The sequence below is a fragment of the Sarcophilus harrisii genome, chromosome 2 (assembly GCF_902635505.1).
Source record: "Sarcophilus harrisii chromosome 2, mSarHar1.11, whole genome shotgun sequence".
In the NCBI taxonomy this organism is placed as follows: Eukaryota; Metazoa; Chordata; class Mammalia; order Dasyuromorphia; family Dasyuridae; genus Sarcophilus; species Sarcophilus harrisii.
In genome coordinates, this window is record NC_045427.1 from 627568671 (window position 1) to 627594835 (window position 26165).

Below are 26165 nucleotides of genomic sequence, written 5' to 3' on the forward strand. Positions count from 1 at the left end.
TAATCATTGAAGAAAATGCTTAATTTCAGTTAGAAGTTAGTAAAAACTACAGATATGATTTCTGATATGATTTCTGATTTCTCTGTCAAATCCCCTAGGGATGTCACAATAGAATCAAGGGAGCATGGGTCTTCAGCCACAGTGAGAAATCAGGGGGGATGGTATATAGTGATCTTACAAGAGTCTGCTGCCAAGCTTGGTGTATGATTAGACCAACCTTTGTCCCTGGGTCCCCATGCTTGTGGAGAAAAGCAACTCAGGTGTTTCATAAGGACAGGTATGGAGGTCCTGGTGGGTATTCCCTAAGGTCAAGTCATAGAGAAACCATTCAGCTGGGGTGACAGAGATGGGACAGGGTAGAAAGGCAGAAGCAGCAAAGAGTAAGGAGAGGAGATCTGCAGCCTGTGGGACATAGTCTTGGCCAGGAAAAAAAGAGGGAGAGAGATGCATTCTTCCTCCAGACTGTACCCAGAAATATTATATTCAGGTGCTGAGCCCCAGCAGTGGCCCAAATAGCTCCTCCCCACACAAAGCCACAACCTACCCAGGAAAAGGACATGGTCCTCCCAATTCTCCCCACTCTGTTCAAAACATATCCACAAAGGGCAGAAAAATGGCACTTTCAACCACAAAACCAACAAAGGCAAGTTAGTTAGAAGTTGGGTAGAAATTGAGATGTTGGTAAGGTTAGTTAGAAGTTGAAATGCTAGTGAGATTAGTTAAAAGTTGTGATGTTACTGAGTGTGTGATGTTAAAAGATAAAATGCTAGTGAGGTTAATTAAAGCCAATATGTCAGTGAGCTTAGTTAGAAGTTAAAATTTTAATAAAGTTAATTAGAAGTTGGAATATTAACAAAGTTAGAAGTTGGGATGGTAATGTTAGTTAGAAGTTGGGATGTTGGTAAGATTGGTTAGAAGTTGGATGTTGGTAAGATTAGAAGTTGGCATGCTGGAAAGATTAGTTAAAAGTTGGGATATTGGTAACGTTAGTTAGAAGTTGGGATGTTGGGGAGGTTAGTTAGAAGTTGGGATGTTGGGGAGGTTAGAAGTTGGGATGTTGATAAGGTTAGTTAGAAGTTGGGATGTTAGTGAAATTAGTTAGAAGTTGGGATGTTGGTGAGGTTAGTTGGTTAGAAGTTGGATGTTGGCAAGATTAGAAGTTGGCATGCTGGTAAGATTAGTTAGAAGTTGGGATGTTGGGGAGGTTAGCTGGTTAGAAGGTGGGATGTTGGTGAGGTTAGTTAGAAGTTGGGATGTTGGGGAGGTTAGTTGGTTAGAAGTTGGGATGTTGGTGAGGTTAGTTGGTTAGAAGTGGAGATGTTGGTGAAGTTAGTTGGTTAGAAGTAGGAATGTAGAGAGGAGAGAGAGAGAGAGAGAGAGAGAGAGAGAGAGAGAGAGAGAGAGCTGAGATTATTGAGTCAATCCACTGAGGTCAGGACTGCCGAGCACGTGAGGCTAACTACCAATTGGACAATACTCTACGGGCATATGCTTAGAAAATGGTCCTTCCCACTATCCTCTGCTAGCTCAATGATTGGTGTATACAGAGGACTGTAGGAGGTACTAGGGGGTGGAGTAAGACTGGCCAGAGTCACTTTTTGGCAGTAGACAAAGGAGAAGGCAGTTGCAAAGATTCTGCTTCCATCCTCTTCAATACTGCGTCTAAAGACCAAGAATAAAGACTAAGGACTTTTTCTTATCCTGACTCTAGCTGATTCTGGGGTGTCTGGGGTGCTAGCGCGGTCATCACAATTGATGAGATTAGTTAGAAGTTGAGATGTTGGTGAGGTTAGTTGGTTAAAAGTTGGAATGTTGGTAAGGTTAGAAGTTGGGATGTGAGTAAGGTTAGATAGAAGTTGGGATGTTGATAAAGTTAGTTAGAAGTTGGGATGTTGGTAAGCTTGGTTAGAAGTTGGGATGTTGGTGAAGTTAGTTAGAAGTTGGGATGTTGGTAAGATTGGTTGGAAGTTGGGATGTGGGTAAGGTTAGATAGAAGTTGGGATGTTGGTAAGATTGGTTGGAAGTTGGGATGTTGGTGAGGCTAGAAGTTGTGATGTTGACAAGGTTAGAAGTTAGGATGTTGGTAAGATTGGTTGGTAGTTGGGATGTTGGTGAGGTTAGAAGTTGGGATGTGGGTAAGGTTAGACAGAAGTTGGGATATTGATAAGGTTAGAAATTAGGATGTTGGTAAGATTGGTTGGAAGTTGGGATATTGGTGAGGTTAGAAGTTGGGATGTAGATAAAGTTAGACAGAAGTTGGGATACTGATAAGGTTAGTTAGAAGTTGGGATATTGGTAAGATTGGTTGGAAGTTGGGATGTTGGTGAGGTTAGAAGTTGGGATGTGGGTAAGGTTAGACAGAAGTTGAGATACTGATAAGGTTAGTTAGAAGTTGGTATGCTGGTAAGATTAGTTAGAAGATAAAATGCTCATGGGGTTAGTTAGAAGTTGAAATATTCATGATGTTAATTAGTTGAGATATTAAGTTAGAAGTTGGGATTCTGGTAAGGTTGGTTAGAAGTTGGGACAAATAAGCACAGGGATGAGGGAGAGTCTGTATTTGTGTGCTACAGAGGAAAGATGCATTGCCTGGTATCTCTACTGAAGACAAAAAGAAGTGGGTTAGGCTTAAATTGCAGTATAATCAATATAGGCCAGACACAAAGAAAATGTTCCTGTTGGCAACACTTATGTCTAATGAGAGCCATCTCTAGGAGAGGACAATGGGGAAAGGGAGAATAAAAGAAATTTACATGATGATTTTGTGGAACATTTTAAAGAAATAGCAAGTTGTACAGAGTAGATTTGCAATTTGGAAATGGTTGTTTTACTCCATAAATCAAAAATAAAAAAAAAAAATTACACTCCTTAATGAGAGCTGACACTTATAGAAGGCTTGATAAAGAATTTGAATATCTCTCCATTCTTCTATCACCCATCATTTCCCCTAAACTTTTCTTTCCTGATTTTCTTTCTCCAAATTAATATGTAGGCTCTCAGCTGATCAGCACAACACCTTGTGAGGGTGAAAATACAGATATGATTGTCCCCATTTTACAGATGATGAACCTCAGGCACAGAAAAGGTAAATGACTAGCCCAGAGCACCACAACTAGTAAGTGTTTAAGGCAAGATTTCAACTCAAGTCTCTCCTAAACCAATCTTTGGGGCCCCTCCTTTGGCCTCTCTTTTTCTCTCAAAATCCTTAAACTCAAGAGCTATTTCTCATGTCAATCTGTCTGTCTGTCTGGAATTCACTCCCTCCTCAGCTTTATTTCTTAGACTCTCAGATTTCCCTCAAAGCTTAATCCAAGCACAAAGTACTATTTGCACTGAGATCTCATTCTCTATATATGTGTATATATGTGTGTGTGCTCCCCAATTAATAGAGCATTTCTAAGTGCTTATTCTGTGCCATGCACTTGGATGGGTGCTAGGGATACAAATACAAATAGGCTCATCGGCCCTTGACCTCAAGGAAATTCGATTCTAGTGGGAGAAGAAAACAAATAAATAGGGCAGCAAAGGGGGAGTTACTGGGATGGGGACATCCTATTGTGCCTGGAAATGTCTGGGGTGCACTCCAGAGGCTTCAAACTAGCAAAAGAAGCTTGCTATGGACCAAATGGATCAAAGCTGGTCCATTAAAGTCCAGGGAGGTTCCAGAAGCAGAATTCAACTTTTTTTTTTTTTGCTGAGGCAATTGGAGTTAAGTGACTTGCCCACAATCACACAGCTAGGAAGTCTTAAGTGTCTGAGGCCAGATTTGAACTCGGGTCTCCTGACTTCAGGGCTGGTGCTCTATCCACTGTGCCATCTAGCTGCCCCTAGACTCTGGCTTTTTAATGAAGAGAAAATTGAAACATTATGACTGGCAATGTCTAGGGAGTAGTGTGGAGACCCAGAACTTTAAACAACTGTCTTCTATCTTTGGATCACCAATACTTAGTGCACACTGTAAATTATTAATAAATGCTTTCTGATTCCTTAATTTATGCTATTATTATGGGAATTCCAGACCAGGAATACCAGAAAAAATAATGTGCAGCATAGACACAAGTCATAGTTACACCTCCTCAGAATTTTTACCTTTGCAATTTTTATTTACAATTTGTGCAAATTTTTTTTTCAGATGAAATACACCAGATGATATTTCTGCTTCTGCTGAACTGTACACTTTTCAAAAGTTCAGAAACCGTCTGGCAATTGTTAAATGAGGATGAACAAAACAAGGATATCTAAGAATATTTTCAGGTGACTCATTCTCTTAAATAAGATGATTTCAGTGTCCAAAAAACTCATGTTTCAATAACAATAATGAGAAATGATCAAGGAAGGAGAAGCAAGTTAAGACACTGCTGCAATTCTATACGATTCTGTTTCTATCTTGACTATGGCAATAGAAAGAGCTCCCACTCTCTTCTGAAGAATTGAAATTACCTTTCATTAGTTAGCAAATGAGAAACAATTGCTTTTGTTTCATTCCTGGTTTGCTAATTAGCACTTTTCTTCAACGAGGATGTTTTCTATCATTGTGTCGATGGAAAGCTCCCCCAAGCCTTATATCAGGCTACAGGTCCTTCTTCTGGTCTTAATGTTCCCAGGAGGCACTTTACAATGGACTTTTCAACACCGAATGGGACGCAAGAAGCATCTGAGTTGGAAAGAGCCTCAGAAGTTGTCATGGTCTCCCGAGGTCATAAAGAGACTTTGATGGAAAGCAAGCCTAGCTAGAGAAGGGTCAGAAACTTACACTTCAATGATCTGGCAGCAAGGCCTAACACCAGTATTTACAAATGCTGCAGGGGCCCTCTTGTCCCCATTTCTAGACATGGAAATTGAGGCCATGGCCATAATCTAGCACAAGACTTTGATGTCAGGAAGCATTCAATAAAAGTTTATTGGTTGAATGGATTAATGAAGATACGCATTGCATAAATATATTCATAAGGGTATTGAGTAGTTCTTTTCAGGTGATTGATGATAATTTGGGGTTTCCAGTTAACTGAGTTTTGTAAAAATAAATAGCTCAACCATAAAATCCTCTCCTCTTTCTAGAAAGAAGTGGATTTTCCCCTTACCAAACTAGTGCTTCCATTTCTGCCTTTAAGCCCAGCCCTTCTGGCTTTTTTCAGACCTTGCTCTGTCAACCACCACCTCTCACTACTGGTATCTCCAGTCACTCTCTTGTCATAGCCTCTTTTCTCAGCAACAACAGTCTTATAGCCTAAAAGCCCTTCCTTGGACAATATATCCCCTTGTGTTAATGGCTTAATATTTTTCCTTCCTTTCACTGCTAAAGTTGTGGAAATTATACTTGTTTTATACTTCCTTTTAGAAAGAATAATCTACATTCACTACATCTACTTACTTACACTTCAATTTTCTATAATATGGCTCCCACCCAGGGTGATATGAAGTAAAGAAAACTGGATTTTTTGAGTCAGAGACCTATGTTCCAACACTGGCTTTGTTGTTTACTAATTTACATGATTTCAGGCAATTTCTCTAAAACTGCTTTTTTATTTTTAAGATAGGAGAATTGGACTAGATGACCCCTAACCTCTCTTTTATTTTTAATTCTACAATTCTGTGTGCATTATACTCATATTGTTTTGACCAGAGTCAATAACGATGTCTTGATGGTCCCCTACCCAATACCGTTTTTTAATCTCCTTAACAGCATTTGACACCATTGGGCATCTCCTCATTATTCTCTCTTGATTTTCCTTCTAGAAAAAAGTTTCTTGAACTTTGTCCATTTGTGACCTTTTTGCCTGAGAAATTTTTCAGGCCCATAGGAATATAAATAGGCATGCAAATCAAACATTTGTTGACAATACATTAAAATTTTGTGACCCTCCCCTCATATTCAGTTACAAACCCCATGTGGGGTTATAAACAACAGTTTAAGAATCTGCACTCTCAAGCAAAGCTTCTTAAACTAAGGGAGCAAAAAGGGGTCATGAATGGGAAAAGTTTAAGAAGTTTTGTTCTAGAGTTTTACTTCCCCACTGTCCCTTCTCTTCCAACTCTGTGTAGAGAACATTCCTCAAAGATCTGTCTTTGACCCTCTTCTCTTTTTTCTTTCCTCTCTCTGACTTAGCAGGTTATCCCTGGATAATCTCATCGACTTCCATGGTTTGGATTATCCAGCCCTATATGGATGACTCCCAAATCAACATTGCAAGCTCTAATCTCTCTTCTCAACTCTAGTTTCTCATTGCAAATGCCTACTAGAGAATACTAATGGATATCCTCCCAACACCTCAAATCCAAATGATTCAAAACTGAATCTGTGCTATTTCTCTCTACACTTGCCCATTCCACAATTTTCTTGTGAATATCATCTTCTCAGGTCAAAAATCTCTGGAACATCATTGAATTCAGAAAAAAGAGTCTTCTTGACTCCAGGACTGGCATTCCATCCCCTGTACCACCTAGCTGCCCAAGACAATGCTTACCAGACTAAAAGAAAAAGAAAAAATAGATCAATGGAACAGAAATGGAATACCTCTAGATTTAGAGTTGAATACCTGGGTTCCAAGTACTACCACTTATTAACAGCATGGCCTTGGGCAAGTAAATTACCTTTTTGGGACATGGTTTTCTCCTCTTTAAAAGGAAAGTTGAATGTGGTGACCTCTTAGGACCCTTCCAACTCACCTCCATGATCCTTTGCTTTAGACTTTACCCACTGGTACTCTTCTACAACAGGGAGTGGAAAAGACAAGACAAGAACTATGTTGACTAGCCAGAGAAGTCAAAAATCGCCCATAAAAAGACATAACAGCCTAAGTGAAGAAATATTTTGTTTATAGTCATACAGTTTCCTCAGTAAATACTTGTTGGGTGGCTGATATTGATTCTACAGACCTATGAGTTCTATAAGTTCCCTGAACCCTGTCGTTCCACCTGTGAAAGAGAAATGTTAGAAGCTGCTGTATGGCTGTGCCCCCCCACCCTAATAAAACTGGCATTAGCAAGTATGAATTCCCATCACTACCTAATGGCACAGCTAATCTGTGGGTTTCATGAAACACTGCACGCATCTAATCAAAAAACATTTCCATATCAAAACCATTACAGCTTTTCATTGGATTCCCCAGGGCTCTGGCAAAGGCTCTTATAAAGTCCCAATCTGATCTCAAATCCTGACCCTTTGATCCTTGAGGATCCAGTGCCCAGGGTTCCTGGATTGGAGAGGTATGAAAGATTGAATCTAATCTAATTCTACAAACATGGTGTTCATACTATATGCAATATAGTGATCTGAATGCTAAAAATAAAAATATAGCAAAAAAACAAAAGCAACTAGCATTTATCTATAGTATATAGGGCTTGGAAGTCTCAAAGCATTTCAGAAAATCACTAAATTTATGAGTTAGAGAAGACTTTAGAGGCCGTTTACTCTCAACTATACCTAAAAATCCCCAGAATAGCCATATCAAACTCAATTTGTTCAAAACAGAATATATTACAGCAGCCAGATAGAACAGTGAATAATGTATTGATCCTGGAATCAGGAGGATTTGTGTTCAAATCCAACTTCAGATATGTGACACTTACTAATTGTGTGCCTGGATAAGTCACTGAATTCTGATTGCCTCACCAAAAAAATTGTCTTTGCCTTCTACAGAATCTTTTTATCTAAACTATCCCTTCCTCCCTCCTCTATATTTCTCCACTTTTATGGAAATTTCACTATACTTCTAGGCACACAAATTTGAATTTGAATCATTTTTTATTCTTTCCTCCCTTCCTCTCCAAATCCAATTTATTAGTCGGCAGATCTGAGTATTTCAAGTTCCTTCACATCTCTTGAATCTTTTTTTTACTCTATTCATGTGGCTACCACACCAGAGGGCTACCCAGGATAGCCCTCATTTTCCATTACCTAAATTATTATGTCCATTTTATTTCATTTTTCCATTAAAAACATTTTTCCTACCCTCCCCACTATCAATTTTTAAAACCTTGTAATAAATATGTATAGTAGAGCAAAACAAATTCTCACATTGTCCATGGCCAAAAACGCATGTCTCGTCCTCCATCATGAATCCATCACCTCTCTGTCAGATGTGGGTACCGTGTTACTTCATTAGCCTTCTAGAATCATAATACTTATATTGACCAAAGTTGTCTTTTAAAGTTGTTTGTCTTTATAATGCTGCTGTTATTATACAAATTGTTCTGTGTTCTCCTAGCTAGCATTTTTATAACATTCTGGGATTTGTAATGCACCTTATAAATATGATTGTATTCTCACAACAGCCTTGGAAGCAAAACCAGCTTATTATTATTCTCATTTTTAAAAATGAAGAAACCGTAGCTTGTTAAGTGACTTTTCCCAGTATAACACAGCCACTGGGTATCTCAGGCAAAATCTGAACCCATGGGCTCAGAGTCTTTGATACTTACTCACTCAGATCACTGAGAGGTGAAATAGCCTGCTCAGGATCATCCTGTCAGAGGATGTCAGGGGTATGACCCCAAGTCTTCCTGGCTTTGAGACCAGCTCTCTATCCCCCATCATCACATTGCCTTTCATGATTGGAGATACCATATGTAACACAAACAAGCGTGACATGAATCTGATAAGGACTAAGATCTATCCATGAAAACCCTAAGAAGATCTGAGGATGGGGAGGATGGGGAAAGGCTTCCAGGAGGAGGTGACACCTCTGGCTCTGAAAGGACCAAGATTCCCAGATTCATAACTATGTCCTGTGGTCATGAGACTAATGACGACCAGACAAGGTTGGAAGCTAGGGCTCTGCAGATGTGGGGATGAGAAGCTGTTCATTTGCTGATGGACAGCTGGGACCGCCAGTCGCTTGTTGTTTCTACTAAACTAGATGCTATTACAATGAAAACCCTGTATTTCTTGCAAACAATTTTCCCCTTTGCAATCTCACAAATCAATTCCCTCCCGCTTGCGCTCACTTTCTTCCCGCTAATCTAACGACGAACCTATCACCATCCGTAAACTAAATGATCTGTAAACTCTTTCCCAGCTCTTGCCTAATGCACTAAAATTACTTTTCTGTTTTTCCTGCTTTATCTTTCTTTTCTAATGACAGGGCTTATCTGCCTCCCTCCTCCCTCCAAACCTGTAGTTTCTGCCTTCCCCTTCCTGCTAATGTGTCTCCTTCCCATCAGCCACTTTGGCTAATAAATAACTACTGCTTTTGGGAGCTGGAGATGGGGCTGTGGATTGTCTGGGGTCAGTCATCTGAGGCTAATAATAGAAATAACAATATTCTATAGCACTTAATTTACAGAGCATCCTCACATATGATATTAGTGTGACATGATGGAAAGATTGGATCTACAATCAATCGGTCAAGTATTTATTAAGTATCTGATATGTAGGCTCCTACATGAAACTGGGAGGATACTTGGAGGATGTCTAATCCAGGTCACTCAATTTACAAACGAGGAAACTGAGACCCAGTGGTCACATAAGTAATAGGTAATCAAGTTGGCTTCAACCCAACTCTCTTCCTACTGCATCATGCTTTTCCCCCTTGGCCAGGGTCTCAGTCTTGTGTCCCAGTCTTCTGGTGACTGGCCCCTGCCTCCAGCCAATGCAGCTCCCCATGCCTGGATCTCCAACTTACTACTGATTGCCTACCAGCAATGAACTTGCATCTGGGCTCCCCACACACTCCCTACATCTCCCACACCGCTCCAGCCTCAACTTCCTTGAATTCTGCCTTGTCTTTGAACCCTACTTTGTCTCTGAATTCACATCTCCCCCCTTAATTCTCTCATCCCCATGTGATAATCCTTAGACCAAGAGCCTTCTAACAGTCAGCTAGCATGGTAGGCAGACCTCTGGACTGGAGCTATGGAAATCTGCGTTCAAACCCAGCTCATACACTTATTAGCCCACAGAGATTAGGATCTCTGTGTGCCTCTGATTTCTCGATTATAGAATGAGGATGATAATAGAATCTATCTTTCAGAGTTGTCATGAGGAGATAATATTTGTAAAGCACTTAGTACATGACACATAGTAGGTGCTTAATAAATGCTTGTTTTCTTGAGTACTTCTGTTTAGATCTCTGGCTCCTCCCAGACTCCACAAATCTGCCTGTGCAGCTCTCTCATCACCATCAAACCCTTGACTGTACCCGTTTTGACTATCACCCTATCACTTCTTTCCCACCCAGGTAATATCATTTACCTGTCCACACTGCAGCCTCCCATCTAATCAAGCCCTAAACATTTCTTCCCTATTAGGGCAGAAACATGATATCCCACAAAAAAATCTGAGAGATGTATTTTACTAAACACCACATGTGTATAAATCATAGGATTTCAAGCTAGCTTCAACTACATGCTCTACAAGAATACCCATAATCCCTGAGCTATTACATCAAAGGGTCTTTTCTCAGTCCTCATTTCTTTTTCTAACCTCCTTCCTTCCTGGGATGAGTATTTCTATCAGCATCTCTCAGACCTCAACAGAGCTAGGCAAGAATGGTCAGAAAAATCAGCATCCACGGGACTAATTCACAAAAACAAATGCGATAGAAATCCAGGCCTTAGTAATGCTTGCTTTTAGGCTTTGCCAATTTTTAAATCTGTGTCAGACTAGCCAGGAGACATTTAAATTACTTTTGACTATTCCAAATAGGAAAGAGACTGATATAGACTATTCCCTTCAGGGTCTACCTGCCCTTGGAAAAATCCACAGTTTTCCAAAATTTGTCTTCCAGTGCCCTAATGTTCACTTTATAAACCATGGTTCTTTCTCCATGGCACCACTTCACTCACCTTAGGGTACCAAGGACCCTCTGGGCCTTTTATCCTTTCCATCTCACCCTACCCCCATTCCAACCCAGTTGAAGCTTGTTCTCCAGAAGGAATGAGTCATTTACACCTTAGTGTGAATAGTTTGTCAACACATTCTCTCCTCTGAGGTCATTTGCATATTGTCTGATCTTCAGCTGTAGAATAAAAATCATTGAGGTATTTTAAACCTCAAGAAACAGGGGAGGTTGGCAAGGGGAAGAGAAGCTGAGGATTTCCTTGGTATCTCTAAAATTCCACCCCAACTCATCAACAAACATTTGTTGTTATTGAGTCACTTTTCAGTCAAGTCCAAGTCTTCATGACCCCCTTTGGGGTTTTCTTGACAAATATACTGGAATTGTTTGCCATTCCCTTCTCCAACTCATTTTACAGATGAGTAAACTGAGCCAAACACAGTTGAGTGACTTGCCCAAAGTCATACAACTAGTAAGTGTCTAAGGCTGGATTTGAACTCAAGAAGATGCCTCATCCTGATTCTGAGTCCAGGGCTCTATCCACCTTGCCATGTAGCTGCCCAAGGAGCATTTAGCAAGTTTTTATACTGCCTATTATGTGCCAAGCTCTGCTATAGTAGACAACCATCTATACCTAAAAAATTGGGCCTACTTTCCCCAAAAACTTGCTTCAAAATCTGGCTCTGAGATCACTGCTGAACCCTCCTATTCCCAGACCTTCTGTTCATTTTCCCCAAGACAATGGCCCAAAGGACGAACTGATGCCATATCACTGACAAACTCAGAAATATAATTGAGCAACCAAGTGGCCCCCTGGGAAATAGGAGTTCTGTGATCAAAGAAATCTGTTCTATAATGGGATTCTCTCCCAAATATGTGCTTGAGGAACTGGCTATTTGCCGGAGGGCAAAAAGAAGATGCTGGGCATGAGATACTAGGCAGCTTGGTCTAGTAAGATGAGCTCGCTCTGGAGTCAAAGAACCCGGGTTCAAATCTTACTCTGACTTTAACTCCCCATTCCACCACTGACAAGTCACTTGAGACTCAGTTTCCTCATTTATAAAATCGGGTGTTAAATCAGATGACTTTTCTTCTCTGGATTTATGATCTAGAATGAGTTTCTTACCCCTTTTGTGACATGGATTGCTGGCAGTCTGGTAAAGCTCATGACCTCTTCAGAATGTTTTTTTTAATTAGGAATAGGAGTAAATGTTAAATTTTAATTAGAGGTTAGTAAAAATAAGGATGTATTTTTCCCCATCCAACTTCAGAGATCCCCTAAAAATCTATCCACAGACCCTTTGGAGAGGAGGAGCTTCTATGGACCTCAATTTAAGAATTTTTGATCTAAGCAGACTAGTGATTAACCTAGCATCATTTCTATCAGGATTCCATTGATCAAAAAGACAAGAAGCACAAACTAATAATAGTTGTTGGGCTGAAACTGATCCCGTCATTTCTAGCCATCAATTTCTTAGGTAAATTCTGAATTCACCCCTAACTTGAGCCCTGCACGATGCCTTGGTGGCTGTCAGAACCAACCCCAGTTGGTTAGACCTGTTAGGATAAAATGATGAGAACACAACAGAAGGGATTGGAGAGGTAGCCCCAGAGAACCCTTCCAGTATAGATCTCTGGTCCCATGTTTGCTACCCTGCTTGTTCCCCACTCCCCCCCCCCACCCCAGAGTAAGGCAATTCTCTCTTGGCCTTTATGAGCATAGAGAGACAGTTAGTCTTAATTGGATCCCATGGCAAAATGGAAATTGGGATGGAGCACCAAGCGCCCTGCATGAGAGAATTGACTGTGAGCATGAACTCCTCCATTGAAAAACATGGGAGAAAAAACTCCATTTCAGAAAGAGGGCTCAACAAAATTTTAACGTGGATCTGGCTTGGAATTATAGCTACTCCCCCCCCCCACCAGGAATTTTTGGATTTTGTGGCCAGAGACCCAGGGAGAGGTCTTCCATCTATTTACCCAAAGTTAAGGGACTTGCTCTGATCTGTCCTCGGAACAGCAATGATGATAATAATTAAAATATCGATCCTCATTTGTGCCTAATGAGCATAAGTGATGGCTTGGAATAACACATTTCTTTAGGACTGAGAGTCTTCAAAGTCTTTCATTGCACGGTCCCTGGGAGGCGGCCATGTCGATATGACAAGGACTACCAATACCTCAAGGGTTTGTGATTTTGTCAATACAGTCACTCTCTCAGCCATAACAGATCACAAACTACTTGTCTATGTTTCTCCAGAGGCTCAGAGGGAGTCAATGATTTCTTCATGGTCACATAGCTAGCAAGTAACGGAGGTAAAATTTGAATCCAGATCTTTCCAAGTCTGGATGTGATATTCTGTTCCTTTCACTACATCACCTCTCATGGGAGGTAGATAACAATTAATCATTAAGTATGTATTCTACTGTGTGCCAGGCATTGACCTGGGCACTAAGAAGAGAAAGACAAATTTTAAACTGCTTCCACATTCAATTTTATAGGGAAGACATCATATTCATAAGTATATACCAATAAATGCATTAAAAAAAAAACAAGATAAGTGATTGCTGAGGATGGCACTTGCATGGGAGGGGAGGCAGTGATAATCAGGAGAGACCTCATGCTGCTTTACTTGAAGGAAAAGAGGAATTCTAAGAGGCAGGGCTAAAGGGGGAAGGCACTCCAGGTAGAGGGCACAGCTTGTGCAAAAGCTCAGAGATGAGAGATGGAGAAATGATCATGAGGAAGATCTAGAAGTCCAGTATGACTGGGTCACAGAGGGCATGGAGGTGAGTTATGTATAATAAAACTAAAGAGGTAGCTAATACAAGTATTGTCATTCCCATTTTACAAATGAGGAAACTGTGACTTGCCTTCTGCTTGTAAATTTAAATTCAGGTCTGATTTCCAATCCAACCAAACTGCCTCCCTTTAGGAATCACTGGAAATTATCTCTCATATCCTCTGAAAACCCAGGCAAAAGTTTCATTTTACAAATGGAGAAACTGAGATCCAAAACTGACACACACTATGTCCCAAAGGCCCCTAGAACCAGGTGCTTTGCCTTTTCTCTAAAGAGCCATTGAGGGTACTCACCACACCCAGCCTCACATGCAGACTCCTGACTGCTTTGGATCCATGTCCAGGGGTGAAGCTGGAGCAGATGGGTCTGAAGGCCCAGGTCAGGAAAGGAAATCGGTGCCCTCTTCTAGAATCATGGAATTATATTCTCAGTCTTGGAAGGGACCTCAGAAATCCCTTCTGGATTACTAGAATCTGGAAATAGGACTGTTTCCTATCCCATCCCCAAAAGGGGGTATCTAGACTCAGAGCTACATGTAAGTAGGGATTGTTTATCCCTACTTGCAAGTGGAGACTCATTTTTGTCCTCTCATCCCCAGTACTTAGCACAGGGTCTGGTCCATATTAGATTTCTAATAAATGTTTCTAATTGATTGGATGACATGAGTTCACAAGTCCATTCCACTTTGGGGAAGTTGTCATGGAGATTTTCCTTTCATTGGGCTTAAAATTTCTTTGTTCCTCTCATCTACCACTGCTAGTTCTACCCTTTGGGGACTAAGCAAGTCCCTAATACCACTTCTTTGGGTCCATGAAAATATTCATCCCACCACCATGCTTATTGCTAAGTCTGCTCTTCCTCAGGCTGAAGACCCCAGTTCTTTAAATCAATCCTTGAAATGATCTCCAGTCTCCTGTCAATTCTATCCATCCTCATCTGGACACAGTTCATTAATGTCTGTGCTAAAATGTGGTACCCAGGACTGAACATGATATTCCAAATCTGGTACAACTAGGGCAGAGTATGGATGGGCTCTTAACCTTAGATAGGAAGCATCTAAAGAAGGGCTACCAGGAAGCGTGCAAGCCTAGAGATTTTCCAGTCTCATTGAGAGAGGAAGGAGAAACTCAACTTAGAGCCACCAAATTCTATCCCACAAAAGTACACAGTATAGCTTAGCTTGATCAAACTCCCAAGCTTCATCACCTTCAGAGACAGAAGACTTGGGAGCAAGTGAAGAGATACCCTGCCTCATATCAAGATGTCGAACTTGATCAGAGCAGAGACCTTCATCTCCAGACCACTCCCTCCACCTGAGCCAGGGTGGAAACGTGGGCAAGATGACTTAGGCTTTGCCCCAGAGCACTGAAAGCTTTTCCACTCTTTCTGCAGCATAGAAATAAATGAGCTGAGCAGCTACTTAGTAAAAAACTTCTCATTAAAGTAGAAAAATACCAGATTCCCTGCATCTTCCCCTAAGAAAGCCCATCTCTACGTCAGCTTCTCAGAAGCTGGTGCTCTGTCTCCCCCCACCACAATCAACTGAATTGACCTAGGTGCCAAAATTACTAGTTAGATCTCTGGCCAGAAATAATAAGAAAACATTACTGTCGCTGCAACTTTATAGCTCTCATCCTTATCCTGGAATTACTATAGACAGAAATAGAACCTGTTATTGTATTTTCATAAAAATGCCATGGAATGAATTACTCCCCAACTAGCGCTGCAACATACCCCCCATTGTTTAATACATTACAAGGGTAATCAATAGTCAATTGCTCATCACCCACAACAACGGGACGTAAGCACCATCCTCTGGACATGGGAGATGAGCAATGGTCTAGTCACAATGGATGGGATTAATAACAAGTAACAGAAAATCCTAGTTAAAATAGGATAATTCAGTGAGCATTTTCACAAGCCCCAAATAATCTATGAGTGGAAGGGAGAGGCCCAGGTTAGTGCTTCTGTTGTATTCTCATCATTTTATCCTAACAGGTCTGCCCAATTGGGATTGGTTCTGACAGCCACCAAGGCATCGTGCAGGGCTCAAGTTAGGGGTGAATTCAGAATTCTAAGAAATTGATGGCTAGAAATGACAGGACCAGTTCTAGCTCAATAACTATTATTAGTTTGTGCTTCTCATCTCTTTGATCAGTGGAATCCTGGTAGAAATGATGCTAGGTTAATCACTAGTCTGCTTAGATCAAAAATTCTTAAATTGAGGTCCATAGAAGCCCCTCTTTTCCAAGGAGTCTGTGGATAGATTTTTAGGGGACCTGTGAAGTTGAATGGGGAAAAATACATGCTTATTTTTGCTAACCTTTAAATGAAATTTAACATTTACTCCTATTCTTAATTTAAAAAAAAAAACATTCTGAAGAGGTCATGAGCTTCACCAGACTGCTAGAGATCCATGTCACAAAAAGGGGTAAGAAACCCATTCTAGATCATAAATCCAGAGAAGAAAAGCACCTGAAAAGTCACCTGATTTGACTCCCCACATTACAAGTGAGGAAAAGTGTACCAAGGAGACTGATGACTAAGGTCACACAGTAATAATCAGAAGTAGCATTTGAACTCAGGACCTCTAACTCCAGAGCCAATGATCATTCAAATTGTACCATGCTTTGGATTATTGTAACAAGTGGATAAAATGATTGGTTTTTTCACTTAAATGAAAGTGTCAGGATGCAAACTCATCTTCTCCTAATTATTTGGCATTTAGAGTGTTTATGATTTACAAAGAACTTCACATCTTAGTCTTTTAGAGCCGGAAAAGACCTTCATGTCCAAGTCACATTTGAGCAAGACACACGCTACAGCCTACTCATCAATAGTCACTTAGCTCTAATTGGATACTTGTAACGGTGGAGAGCTTGCTTTATCCAGGGAACGCTGTAATGACGGAGCTAGTGTTTTTCACTTTGGGGAACCTACAGCTGTTTTTCCCCCTCTATCAAGTTGAAATCTACTCTACAGTTTCTATCTATTGCTTCCCTCCAAGGCTAAATAAAACATATGTAATCCCTCTTCCAGAGGAAAGCCTTTCAAACTTGAAGACAGCTCTCATGCTCCCCTGAGACTTCTCTTCTTCCTACTAAATATCATCAGTTCCTTCTGCTTATGGAATGACTACTGGGTCATTCACTATCCTGATTTAATCCCCTATACGCCCAAGCAGGTAACAAACACATCCTCCCTTCCTCCTTCTCACTCATCCTACCCTTGGTTTTTAGGACTCTCTTGGGCACCCAAGAGTCTCTAATGCAAACCATCCATCTGTCCTTAGGACCCTGGCTCTCCTGATGCCTTCTTCCTTCAGGACATAAGGGAGGGAGCAATCCCAACTGCTTCCTCCAGCTTGGCATCATTATGCATTCTTCATGGCCCGTCCAATCAAGGAAAGCAGAGCAAAGAACCAGATCGCTGCCATCCTCCCCTCGCCTTGTCTCCTCACTGATCAAAGACAACAAATGCATCTGGGACCCTTTCTACAAAGCTCAGCACAGTTCCAGACCTGGTGCTTCAGGCTTGGTACCCAGGCTCCAAATCCCAGCACTCATTGACTTTGAGATGGATGTGACTGGACCAGAATCACAGAAAGAGCATCCAACCCTCCCTCACCCGCATAGGGCTCATTATCCTTCTCAAAGCTCTTTCCACACATTTTCTTACTTGGCTCCAGATCCTCACAGCTCCCATGAGAGCTGGGCAAAGTAGGTATAATTATCCCCATTAGACAGATTTGGAAACTGAGGTACTTAAAGACTAAAGCTGAGATTCTTAACCTTCTTATGTCAATGAATCCCTTTGGCTTTTCTCATGAAATGTATAGAACTCTTTGCATGCAGTAGGCTCTCAATGAGTATTTCTGAATGAATGATTGAAATCTAAAGGAAGGCTTGCCTGGCGTAAGCTAGTGTCCAACTTACCTCCCTTCACTGAGCCAAAAGCTTGGCTCCCGCATCGAGCTCTGTTCCTTTTTTGTTTTCAAAGCCCATTACCTCAAGACTTCAGAAATCCAACCATTCAGGACCTCCCCTAGGGCCAAGGGCATCTCTTCTCTCTCCCGTGTCCCCTTTGAAGCACAGCCCCATGGGGCCAGGCACAAAAGTTCAGCAATCTCTTGGAGGTGAGTGAACAAAGTCTGCATCCCTGTTATGGCTAAAAGGACCCACATGGGGAATAATCCCAGTGGACATTTTCTTTAGCCTCTTAAGTTCATGAAGCATGAAACGTGTTTCCTCTGAGTTGATTTTTTCAATCATTCAAAAAAATGGTATGTCAGTCGTTATTCTAACTGCAAGATGTCCTGGCTTCAAGGAGCTTGTGTTCTAATAGAATGTAACAGCAAAAAAAAAAAAAAGCTATGAGGTAGACTTGTTATTTTCTACATTTTCCAAATAAGGAAACTGAGGCTCAGAGATGTTGTATACCTACCACCAATGTGACTCTAGCCACCCTTCCTGTGCCTTAACTTCCTAATTGATGAATTAGGTAGCTGGATAAATGTCCCTGTTGTCCCTTCTGGTTCTGTCAAATGAGACATTATTTGTCAAGCAGGTGCTTAATAAAAGCATGTTTCCTCCCCCCCCCCTTTAATTTCTCCAATTTAGGTATCTTTTTTGTTGTTTTGGGGGGGAATTAAAGGATTGTCGGAGGCCAGGATAGAACTCAGGTCTCCTGACCGCAGGACTAGTGCTCTACCCATGGCCACCCAGCTGCCCACTTTAAAGATTCAAGGGTTGAACTACATGATTTCTAAGATTCCTTCCAGCTCTCAATCAATGATCTGATGACTGGCTGTACCTACTGAAGGCCTCAGTTTCCCTTTCTATCAAATGAGAGGGCCAGACTAGCTGCTTGCTCAATCCTATGACAGGTGATACTTAGTGAATAATGTCCCTTGGCATTTGAAACCCATGAAGTGAAAATTAATGTAGTGAAATGTTCTGCCTAACAAATGTCAGGAGTGGCTTCTCACTCCGGGCCACACTTCCTTTCAAAGATTTAAAGCTGTGAGGTGTAAATGGAGACACCCCAAACTGACCTGTTTTGTCCCTGGTCACACACACCCACACTCAAGGGGAAGAGGAGTGAATTAGCAGGTGCTGAGTGAAAAGGGATGGGGGAATGACGAAGGGAGACTAAGCTTAATGTAGACAGTAGGGGAAATAAGCGTAGCTAACACTCGGATGGGGGGTGCAGCGGGCAAACAAGCCCAGTATTTGATTGAAAAGGGTGAGGGGAAAAAGAAGCAGAAGGAAAATAGACATTGACTTAAAATAAATTGGGAACAAAGAGTGAAAGAGATACAGGGATGAGCCCACAATGCAACTCAATTAAATTTAATCAGGTTCTAAGCCATAGGATTTCCAGTCCCACTCAGATACATGCAGGCCATATGATTCAGAAGAAGTCATTTATCCCCCAAGTAACATGCTAAATTTCTAAGCTGCATAAAAGGTGCCTCCATCATGTATCGGTGGAGCAGTTCCCTCCTTTGTGAGTGCCCCAAATCATGGAAATCGGAGATTTGCATTCCTCCCCCCTCCCTAAATAAAACTGTCATCTTCCTCAAAGACTTCACACTCTACTGGGGAAATAGATTAAGAGATCCAAAACACGAAGTGAATTGAGGAATGGTGAGAACAGGGAATGAGGAAAGGTTTCTTGTAGAAGATAACTCTTGAGTTGAAGGGGAAAAGGAGCATATCTCAGGTGCTGGATACAACTTATGTCAAGACACAAAGATGGAAAATAGGATCACATATATGAGAACAGCATTTAGGCCATTTCGGCTCGTTTAAAGTACATGAGGGGTCATATGGGAAGTCAGACTAAAAAAGACTGGTTGCCATGTAAGTAGAAAGGGAAAAAAATTAAATGCTACATAATTGTTGAAATCAAGACTCTTGGGTCTGGAAAAGAGTTGAGAAAATCTCTCTTCTTTGCAGAGGTGGAGAACTATGAGCATACAAAATTGTATGCTCTATCAGATGCATATGATGTTCTGATGAGTTTTTATGTTTTTTTTTCTACTTTTTAATCTTTATTATAAGGAATAGCCCACTGGGAAGAGGGAAAGAATATATTAAGAAATATTGCCCATCAAATGGAGAATGACTGAATATTTTATGATATATGAAAGTAATGGAATATTATTGTTTTATTTTAAAATGATGAACAAACTGATTTTAGAAAGGCCTAGAAAGATTTACATGAACTGATGTGGAGCAAAACAAGAATGTACATTGTATACATTGTACACAGTAACAGCAAGATTGTGTGATGATCAACTATGAAAGATTTGGTTCTTCTCAGTGGTTCCATAATCCAAGGCAATTCCAATAAATTTTGGATAGAATTGTGGAGATTGAATGCAAATCCATACAGAATATGTTTGCTTTTTTTCTGGTTTTTTCCTTTCATTTGTAGTTTTTCCCTTTTGTTCTGTTTTTTTCTCTCCCAACATGATTCATAAGGAAATGTGTATTTAAAAAGTTAAAATACATGTATAACCAGAAAAAAAAACAATTAAAAAAAAGAAATGACAGTAAGATAGATGGTATAATAGATAGCATGATTCAAGAAGCTTTAAATTCAAATCTAGCTTTAGACATGCATTATTTCTGTGGCACTAAAAAAGATCACTTGACCTATTTCAGTCTCAGTTTCTTCATCTATAAAATGAAGATAAAATAGCACCTACTTCACAAGGTTGTTGTGATATATAAGGCTATAAAATATATAAATAAATGCAAGTGTTAAAGTATGATAGTATTAGAAACTATTATGATTATTTTTGAAAGAAAATTCTGATTCAGAAGTTCTCTATATAAATTAAGTCACAGGTCCAGTATTTATCCTAGCAGAGAAAATTCAACAATGTCAGAGGGACAGAAAGAAACAGAGACAGCTTTGTTCCAATTTTCTCTGAGTTACAGTTTTCAGCCCTGAACCTCAAACAACCTTACAATAAACACACCAGCATCTGATCCCTAGAGGGGGAAAAAATTAACATGGAAAAAGGATGCTTAGGCAAGACAGCCCAGGCAATTTTCTGGGCATATTATGAATGACCCAAAGAAAGCATTTGGAAAAATTAGACAAATAGCTTGACAGTAGTTTTCACTTCTTCACAATTACATTTCACCTTCTCAAAATGGATTCTTAATGCTCATAAACATGATTGGGAACCCAGGTCTGATGCGCAGGGAGGGCCTGATTCTTCCTCCTTCTTAGATAAAAGAAAGTAGGATATGAAAATCTAGTTCTTGTCTCCCACAACTGCAGCCTGTGAACTGAGACTCAGTTTAACTGTCAGAAGATGGCAAAGTAAATCACAATGTAGGCTACTCTGCAAAGTAGAGATCAGCAAGTTTAAATGTCAATGAGTATTTACTGAAAGCCTACTGAATTCTGTGCTGGGCACTATGGGAAAGAAAAGAGAACACCCAGATGCTGGCTATTCTCAAGGAATTCTCAAGTCTAGGTGGGAAGAAGCTGATGTATCCAAGGGAAACAGAAGAATATAAGAAATAAGCTAGATGATTATATCACAAAACACTATCTCAGAGGAATAAGAGAATTAACAAATCTTCCCATACAACTTCCCTCCTAGGCACCCCTCTACAATATCCCTGGGACAACATCATCTAGCCCTTTCCTAACTATTGTCATCAACAGGCAACTCATTGTATCGTGTTCTATTGTAGACATCTCTGACAAACAGAATGAATGATGTTTCTTCTAAAACTGCGCTGAAACTTGCCTCCCTCTAACTTTTGCCCACTGGTTTTGCCCCCAGAGCAAAACAAAATAAGTTTTATTCCCCTTCTTCATAGAAATAATCACCCCAGGGCCTTCTTTTCTCCAAGTTAAATATCTCCTTCAGCCATTCCTGATGTTACCCCTCCAAAGAGTGACGAATTTTGAAAAGATCTGGGTCTTAATCCTAATTCTGCCTTTTCCATCCTGTATGACCTCAGGTAAGTGATTTAGTCACTATGAGTTTCAGTTTCTACACCTATAAGACAAAGGGTTTTGACTATATCAGGGACTTCTTGTCCTTTTTGTGTCAGAAGAACTGTAAAATTTCTATAAAGTTGGAAGTATCCATTTACAAATCGCCAGTTAATATGATGATTTCCAACTATCCCTATCTCTTCAATTAAGTAGGTTATTGTTGCCCCAACTCCTTCCATGAACCTTGTTTGCATCAGTCTCACATCTGGATTGAGAGGAATTGGAGGCCACTTTGTTCCCAGGACACAGAGCTTCTTCACTTCCCCATCTAATAAGATGCAGAAGAAGAGAATAATTTCCCTTCTTTTAAAAAAATGCATTTTGGTAGTCCTGGTTACATAGAGAGGCAGAACAACAGTTTAGAAATGTTAAGACTTGGAGTAAGAGGGCAGCTAAGTAGAGCAATGGATAGAGCACCAGCCTTGAAGTCAGAAGGACATGAGTTCAAATCTGTTATCAGACACAACACTTCATAGCTGTGTGACCCTGGACAAGTCACTTAACCCCAATTGCCTCAGGGGAAAAAAAAAAGAATTGAAGTAAGGAAAACCTGGGTCCGATTTCCAACCCTGATACTTATTAGCAAGTCATTTAACTTCATCTGAGTTTGCATAAATCCTGCATATTTGACTGGACATAAACCCGCATAAATAAAAACAGACTTAAAATCACAAATGCACACAAACATACACCAATATATCAAATACACAAGTACCCAGATGTATGTATATACATGTTTGTGTACTCACACATATATTCGTGTAGATAGATAAATGCATGTATAAATCATTTTTATAACAATCACACATGAATATACCCTAAAAAACTTTTCAATCACCACCATCTAAGTGTTATCATCTGTATTCTAGAGGGGGAAAAAAGAATAAGAAACCTTCTCCACATATGGTACAAAATCATAAAATCTTGGCATTATAAGGAAAATCAGAAAATAACCAATCCAATGCAAATCTCAACAAGAATACATAATACCTCATGGCACAGCACAGCAAATCATCCCCACCCTCCTAATGGATACTCCCTCACTATTAACACAGCCTAAGATTGCATTAGCCTCTTGGGTACACTGGTATACCAATGAGCCTTGGCAGCAACCACTCTATTTTCAAACACTTTGAGAAGGAAATCTTCCATGAACATCTAGATTGTTACCATCAATCTAACTTCCATGATATTCTGATCTCCCATGATATTCTGATTTATTCACACCACAAAAGATGGGTCCTTAAGCATATCATCCAAAGATACAAGTTCAGAAAGAAATATAGACAAACAGGACAACTCTGAAAGTAACATGTAGAATTTATTATAAAAAAAATTTAAATGCATTTTGTTTGTGTCTTTGACCCAGGAGTAACACTACTAGGTCTGTAGCCTAAAGAAATTTTTTAAGGGAAAAGGACCTCTTTGTTCAAAAATATTTTAGCAAAAAAAATTTTTCTGGAGGCAAAAGAATTAGAAACTGAGGCGGTACCCATCAATTGGGGAATAGCGAAATAACTTGGGGTATATGATTGTGATGGAATATAATTGTGCTCTAAGAAATGATAAGGGAGTGGTTTCAGAAAAAAACTTGAAAGTCTTGTATGAACTGCAAAGTGATGTGAGCAGAACCAGAAAAACATAATTCACTGTAACAGCATTATTGTATATGATCAACCGTGAAAGACATAGCTATTCTAATCAAGACAGTAATCCAAGACTATTCCAAAGATCCATGATGAAAAATGTTATCCATCTCAAGAGAGAAAATTAATGAACTAGGTACAGACTGAAGCAGAATTTTTCACTTTTTTATCTTTTGTGTGTGTTTGTGTGTGTATATTGTATCATGACTAATTTATAAATATCTCTTGCATGACTTCACATTTATAATCTAAATCATATTGTTGTCTTCTCAAAGGAGAGGGGAGGGGTAAAAGGGAAAGAAAGAATTTGGAACTCAGAATTTTTTAAATGAATGTTAAAATTATTTCTATAATTGGAAATATTTAACAAAATTATTTTTTTTCAAAATAAAGTAAGCTATCTGTACTAGAAATTTGTGATTTGACATGTAAGTTCTCTTTTTCTGTTCTATTCTGTATATGGAAATGTTCTTCTTTGTATCTTCAAATTCAAAATAAAAAATTTATTGTATAAATCCTTGTAGAATAGAGGTGAGGGAAGACCTTCATCCAAGTCCCTCATTTTTCAAAGGAATAACCTGGAGTCTAAAGCAAGAAAGTATCATTCCCATGATCACAAAGTCACTGCTACCAAGGGTAAGAACTAAAAGCAGAACAGAGATATTACAACTTTTAGACTAGTGCCCTTTCCATTTTATCACACTATTAACTATCTGTCACCACAAAGCTCCAAACCAATTCACCAAAAACCAAGTCAATAAATTCTATTTGCCTAAAAGCAGTTCACTTGTGATAAAAAAAAAAAAAAAACAACATTGTTACTTTGATGTCAAGCTATGCTAGCTCCTTAAAGAGAATTGCCTTTTACGGAAATTCTGGTTGGCAAAGTGGTCTGTGGCCAATTGTTCAGATTATTTCATCATTCTAACCTTGGGTTGAGTTCCTATCCCTAAATCAGGAAAGATCCTATCTTTTCTTAAGGCGCAAATCACCTGATGACACAGGGTCTAACACTATAATATCCCAACCAGTCTGGCTAATAATAATAATGACAATAATAACATTTACATAGTACTTGTTATATGGCAGATACATGCTAAGTGCTTTACAATTATTCTCTCATTTGAGCCTGAGGAGTTAGATGCTATTGTTATCTCCATTTTACAGTGGAAGGAACTTAGGCAAATTAAGGTTAAATAATTTGCCAAGGGTCACACGATTAGTGAGTGTCTCAGACATTAGTGAGATTTGATCTCAGACTTCCTGACTCTAGACCCAGAACTCTCTCCACTGCACCACCTAGCTGCCTAATAGGGTGAGTGAAAACTTTTGAGGATTCAGTATTATCCCTAAATGCCATAAGGAGTAAACAAGATCTACATGACATAATAGAAACCTGAACCTCTGAAATTGAAAATCTTCATGGAGACTTTGCATGATCATAGATAGGTTGCATACTTTGGGAGCTATCCAGAGTTCTGGATTGTCTCTACCTAATTGAATTGTACCAAAGAGCCCTTTATCTTTGGTCTCCAGTTTTTCCTTCCTACTCACATAGTCATCTGCTTCCACTTGTGTCCTCTGAGACCTCAGTAAACCCACAAATTATAGTTACCTACTCTAATCCAAGTGTTGCTGGCCATGATTACCACTTGCTCCTGCAAATTTCCCCACCTCCACCTCAGACCAGCAGCTCAGGTCCAGAACTAGGTTCCCAGCAGTCTAGAATCTTATTTCTGTGTCTATAAAACTCTGGCCTTTCCAATCCATCAGCATCCCAGAAGAGCTATTTTAGTTTGGCATGTTGGTAAACACTATGATTATTTGTACCAGCCGGCCTCAAATCCCTTCCTGTGACCCAGATAAAAACAAATCCTGCTTCTTAAAATTAGTGAGGCTAAGTCTGGTCTCTTTGCATATTTATATTTCTATTCACTGTCCTCATACACCCTCAGCATTTTTCTCAATCTCCCCCTCCTTTCTCAACTTCTGCCCTTACCCTCTCCCTTCCCCCATATCCCTCTTCTTTCTCTCCCTATGATCCCCTTCTCTTCTCTCCTCTCTATTTTCCTTTCTCTTTACTTCCCTCATGTTCTTTGTTGCTCTCCTCTTGCCAAAACAACCCATACTAATGTATGGATTGACTCTGTGCTATTTTTGCCTCTTTGGTTCTCTATTACAGACCTTAGACTGATTGTTCTCATTCCCACCTGATCTGGATGAGGCAGAGAGGGGAAGTTATTATTTGAGAGGCCACACAGCACAAAGATCAGAGCAGCAATGGTTAATTAGACTTTACTCCCTGAATATTTTCTAGGAATTGATCCAAAAATGAATCAGTGCCAGAATCTTTGAGAAAGCCCTCTGAGTGTCCTAGAAATTTTCTGTGGATTTTTCGGGCTTTTTTGTTGTTATTTCCTATCAACAATTCAATCGTGTCCAAGAGTTCAAAGAATTTGCCCTTGCTGTCATTTAAAGAGAGTTCATCAGGTCACAATTCCAAGGTGACCAGAAATACCAACTCTGCCCTTGAATTACATCAGTCCCCAGGTGTATTAGTGCCAAAAAATATGAGAACCAAAAAAAAACCTACCATGAGATATGAAAAAACTGCAGGAATAATTTGAAACTAAAAGACTTATTTAGTCTTCTGAAAGAGAACATTAAAGAATACATATATTTCTCAGCACCACATGACATCTTTACAAAAATATACCATTTGTTGGGGAACATTGAAACTAAAAATAAATGTGCAAGAGCAGAAACACTAAATATATCCTTTATAAATCATAACATAATAACAGTAATAATCAATACAGGGAAAACAAGCAAAAGACACAAACCTAAACAGAGTCTTAATAAGCAAATACTAACAAATGGGTCCAAGAACACATCATGAAACAATA

At 39.8% G+C, this 26165-nt stretch overlaps 1 protein-coding gene across 2 annotated transcripts in view; it reads right to left on the bottom strand.

Annotated features, from left to right (window-relative positions):
• Window positions 1-26165, bottom strand: part of GRID1 (glutamate ionotropic receptor delta type subunit 1) — a 1098515-nt gene that overhangs the window by 970339 nt on the left and 102011 nt on the right. The window lies entirely within an intron of this gene.